At 32.5% G+C, this 5,544-nt stretch overlaps 1 non-coding gene across 1 annotated transcript; it reads right to left on the bottom strand.

Moving 5' to 3' along the window:
- Positions 1–1,228: 1,228 nt before the first annotated feature.
- On the bottom strand, positions 1,229–1,336 carry LOC125113962 (U6 spliceosomal RNA). Its single transcript, XR_007131651.1, has one exon. It is a non-coding gene; the product is annotated as a U6 spliceosomal RNA (small nuclear RNA).
- Positions 1,337–5,544: the final 4,208 nt, after the last annotated feature.

Raw genomic sequence — 5,544 nt, 5'->3', positions numbered from 1 at the left:
ATTTCCTTCTTTCTCATGGCTGAATAATATATGAACACATTTTCCTTATCCACTTATCTATAGATGGGCACTTAAGGTTGTTTCCATATCTTGGCTTTTAATAATGCTGCAAAGAACATCAGAGTACAGACATCTCTTCAAGATCCTGTTTTCAATTCCTTTGGATACATTCCCAGAAGTGGGATTGCTGGATCATATGACAGTTCTACTTTAAAATTTTTGAGAAACTTCCATTCTGTTTCCCACAATGGCTGTACCAATTTACATTCCCACCAACAGTTCACAAGAGTTCCTCTTTCTCCACATCCTTGCCAACATTTATTATCACTTTTTAATTTTTTTATTTTTTATAGTTGATTTACAATGTCCTGTCAATTTCTGCTGTATAGCAAGTGACCCAGTTCTATACATATAAATACATATACACACATACATATATATGCACACATTCTTTTTCTCATATTACAAGTGACTGGATATATAACCCTGTGCTATACAGCAGGATCTCATTGCTTGTCCACTCCAACCCCAAACTCCCAATCCATCCCACTCCCTCCCTCTTCCCCTTGGCAAACAGAATTCTGTCCTCCATGTCCATGATCTATTTCTGTTTTATAAATAGAACATCTGTGATATATTTTAGACTTCACATATAAGTAATATCATATGGTGTCTTTCTCTTTCTGCCTTACTTCACTCAGTATGGCAGTCTCTAGTTCCATCCATGTTGCTGCAAATGGCATTATTTTGTACTTTTTTCTTGCTGAGTAGTATTCCATTGTATATATGTACCACATCTTCTTAATCCATTCATCTGTTGAGGGACATTTAGGTTGTTTCCATGTCTTGGCTATCATGAATAGGGCTGCAATGCATACGGGGTCATGATTCTTTTTCTTTTTTTCTTGTTTACTTTTTTTTTTTTTTGCTTTTTTATGTCTATGCCCAGAATATGGATATTTCCAGCCTAGGGGTTGAATCAGAGCTGTAGCCACTGCCCTATGCTACAGCCACAGCAACATGGGATCCAAGTCATGTCTGCAATTTACTCCACAGCTTGCGACAACACCAGATCTTCAACCCACTAAGCAAGGCCAGGGATTAAACCCACATCCTCACAGATACTAGTGGAATTCATTTCCACGGTGCCACAGTGGGAACTACCATGATTCTTTTTCAATGAAAGTTTTGCCTGGATATATGCCCAGGAGTGGGATTGCTAGATCATAAAAATATGGAATGCTTCATGAATTTGCATGTCATCCTTGCCCAAGGGCCAGGCTAATCTTCTCTGTATCATTCCAACTTTTAGTATATGTGCTGCTGAAGTGACCACCTTTGTTTTTTGATGATAGCTATTCTAACAGGTGCAATGTGATCTCTCCTTTTGGTTTTTATTTGCATTTTCTTGATGATGTTGAGCACATTTTCATGTATCTGTTGGCCATCTGGAAGAATGAATCTATGTTTTTAACAAGCACTCTAGATGACTGTGATGATGATGGTATGTAGATCTCACATTGAAGATCTCACACTGATGTGCCCAGGGACTGAACTGGCTTGCATTTGAATTGGTGTCTAAAGTATGAATTTTAAAAAATGACATGGGGTCAGGGAAAGAGGAGGAAGATTTGATTGTTCCCTTCTTTCATCTTTTTTCAAACAATCTTTAGGGAAAAAGGCCCATTATTATTATTTTGGCCTTAAGTATTACATTAAATTACTCCATTTCTTTATTGTTACAGCTTTCTTTGTTCTGCAGTTCAGAGCATTCTGACACTGGGATAAAACTTGGGATGTCTGAGGAAACACTAGTCACCTTGACTCTCTCCTCCAATTACCAGTACCTTCACTTTCTCTAGTAACTGTGTTTTAAATATTTTCTTAGAGCTTTTCATACAACAACAATGTTCCTTTTAGATCTTTACAAATGAAATTTATAAAAAATAAAGAAAAAAGAATGAGGGAAAATATTTAATCCATCTCAATCTCCCCCATCACACACATGAAATTACATCTGGTATTTAAATATGTGATTTTATATTGTCTCCAATTATCTCATGTTTTCACCTTGTCTTTTCATCTAGATGGCAAGAGAGTGGTATATTTCATTATTTTTACCTGCTATAAAAATTGGGAGGAAAATAAGCACAAAACAAATACTCTGGTTTAGTCTTTTTTTCTCTCTCATTATGATTTGGTAATTATTTTCTATGATTTTTATTTACATTGTACATTTTGACTTCCTCATTTTCCCACTCTTTAAAGTTGAAGTTAACTTTTCCTCCCACCTTATCAGAAGGAGATAATCCTATAACTAAATGGGATACCTCAGCTTAAATATATCCTCTCATATGGACTGCTGGCTCATACCCTTAATAGTTTATGATATTTCTGTGACTCAGTTTCCCTAATATGTAAAATTGGGAAGAGAATAATATAAATATTACAGGTCAATACATTTAAAATTCAACACATGTATATGTTTGTGCAAGGATTACATGAATTAAAGTATATAAAGTATTTGTAATGGTACAAAGAACATGAAAAAGTGCTTAATAAAATTCAGTTATTATTATCATCACTTTTCCAAATGAGACACTGCATCAAGGCACATCAAGAGGTAACATAGCTGTTTTTCCTTTTTAAAAAGTTTTTTATTTTTTCCATTGTAGTTGGTTTACAGTGTTCTGTCAATTTTCTATTGTATAGCAAAGTGACCCTGTCACACATACATATATACATTCTTTTTCTCACAGTATTCTCCATCATGCTCCACCATAAGTGACTAGATATAGTTCCCAGCACTATACAGCAGCTGTTTGTTTTTAATTTATCAAATATGCTCAAAAACGATGTTTAATTAAAACTTCTCAGAATGGTTTAATAATACTACCTTAATTTTGTACATAAGCAAATTGATAATCTGACATGTTAGTGTAATTTATCAAGGTAATAGCTAACAAGATATACACACTTTTTTTAAAGGAATATAGTATAAGCAAGCTTTTGTTAAACACATATGATTACCTTTTCATAGGCATTCATCTCATTTATTCCCCAAATAACCTTATTTTCACCAATTAATAGATGAATAAATATGCTTAAAATGCTAAGTAACTTGTTCAAACCTGTATTTCACAAGTAACAGAGCAAGGGCCAATTCCAGCTATTTTGTAACCTATACTCATCTTCTTTTGAGAGAACATTTAACCCCAAACTCAAGCCTCTTTGCATAATACCATGTTGCAATATTATTGTGCCATTGCTACTCCAAGGACATGAGTGAAATGTATACTTAGATCACCTGAAAAAGATACCCTCTTGTTTGCCAAGAATGGGAGAAGTATACCAGCTTTAATGCCCCATGATACAAAGATAGAGAAAAAAAATTGTGATTTAAAATCGAATTATTTCCAGGTAGGTAAAACAGATTTGCAATGGTTACTCTTTATCTGTAGATTTTATTCACTTACAAACATTTTTGTCAATCAATTCATAGGCTGGAAATAAGATATTAATGACACAAATCCAAGAACCTGAGCCAATACAACTAGAAAACTCCTTAAAACCCTATGCCTCTGTATTTCTAAGACTGAAATTATTAGTTTTAAAATGGGTACTGTCTAAAGGAAATATTAGTCTCTAACACTTAGTGATACTGTAAAAATCTAATTCAAAGACATTTTATTTCTTTATATTATTTAAAATAAATATTAGATTTAAAATTATCAATGAATAGCAAGAAAATTATAAATTCCCAGAGTGAAACTCTATAATAATAAGGAAGAGAGTCACAAGACTATCCTGTAAAAGTAAAGGTCAAACTTCCCACCAATTCTTTTACTCCTTTCTATTGTCCCCATTCTGGTGTGGTTCATTCACCCTCACTTCGATTGGATCGCTACCTCAGATACAAAAAGTCCACATGTTACAAGCAAGAAAATCTATGATATTGGAAGCTGAATTTGAAAGAAAATTTATTAAAAACCAAAATGAAATTCCAGGTGCAAATTAAAAAAAAATGGTAACTTACCATGAAGCTCAAGAAAAGGAAAGCATGATATTGATGATGCATGTTTCATAATTTCAGAGTCAACATGGTAATTTCACTTTCTAAATCCTTACCTGTTACCGGGTAGCAGCATGTCTGTATTGCATGATTTTCTTTGAGAACAAAGTTTCTCTTCAGAAAGTGCATACATATTAAAGTATATATGGTCATAGATTGCCAATAATTTTAAGGTTCAAATATAGCTTCCTCTCTAAAAACAATCAAAATTAAATGATGTTTAACTAACCTTAAAACAGACAAAAACTTCAAAGAAATATTTCAAAGCAAGCCAATAAATGAGAATTTGCTGTTTAATGGGTTAAGATCTAAAGATCTGCCAAACAACATTGTGCCAACAATATAGTTAACAGTTTTATACATATATATAGACAGATAGATATAGATATAGATAATTATAGTGCAGTGTCCATATAAAATTTGTCAGGAAGGGAGATCTCATGTTAAGTGTTCTTACCACAATAAAAACAAAACATATTTAAAGAAATAGTATATTGTATATATTTTAGAAATTATTTCCTACACATTAACTTAAAACTCATCCTTCCTCCTTAAAGGAGTCATATATTTACCTTCGAATGGAAATACAAGAACCTATTTGCTTACTTATTTGACTCTGTATCAAAAGCACCTTCCGCAATTTGCTATAAACCATCCCTGTTTCAGTGTAGCTCAGAGTAAATGTTCCTCCAGTTTTGCTCCCAGTGGAGAACACTGTCTTTATGTTCATCCTCTTTCAGTCAATTGGCAGAACAACAACAACAAAAAACTGCCAAAGAGGGAAAAAAATAAAGAAACATGGCGTATGTATTTATCTTCAGACTCTGATTCACCTTCTAAGGGATTATAATTATGAAGCCCTCCCATCAGAGAGAAACGATATATATTTCTGCCTCTCTTACGTAATTCCTTTAACAATAGCTAATTGAGGATGTACATTTATCAATATAGAATTTGTGATAACTCAAGTCCTTCTACTAAACTTTAAATACAAACTTAGAAATTTACTTAGAAACTTTCCAAACTTCTACAGTTTATTGAAGTAAAAATAATAATTCTACAGAACTATGTTCCTTCTTCATTTTAGCTATATCACCATATGCTACTAACACAACAATCCATGGTTATAATGATTTTATATACTTTTATACTTTTTAAAGAAGGTGGAAGAAAAAAGAAAAGAAAATATTTATTTATACTCTATTAGAGTAACCTTTAAATTTAACATTTCTGGTTCCCCTAATTTGTCCCTGTGGATTCAAGTTATCATCTGGTGTCATTTCCTCTCTCAAATACAGCTTTAATCCTACCCTATGTGCTGTTATTGTATATACACACACACACACACACAAACACACATATATATACATATGTATAATTATATATTAATTATTTATAAATTATGTATATTCTTATAAAATTGTTTTAATGAATTAAGGAATGAAAGGAAAAAACTCTGTATTTATACTGTC

This window comes from Phacochoerus africanus, chromosome 1, assembly GCF_016906955.1.
Source record: "Phacochoerus africanus isolate WHEZ1 chromosome 1, ROS_Pafr_v1, whole genome shotgun sequence".
In the NCBI taxonomy this organism is placed as follows: Eukaryota; Metazoa; Chordata; class Mammalia; order Artiodactyla; family Suidae; genus Phacochoerus; species Phacochoerus africanus.
This window is presented reverse-complemented; position numbering and strand designations above follow the sequence as displayed.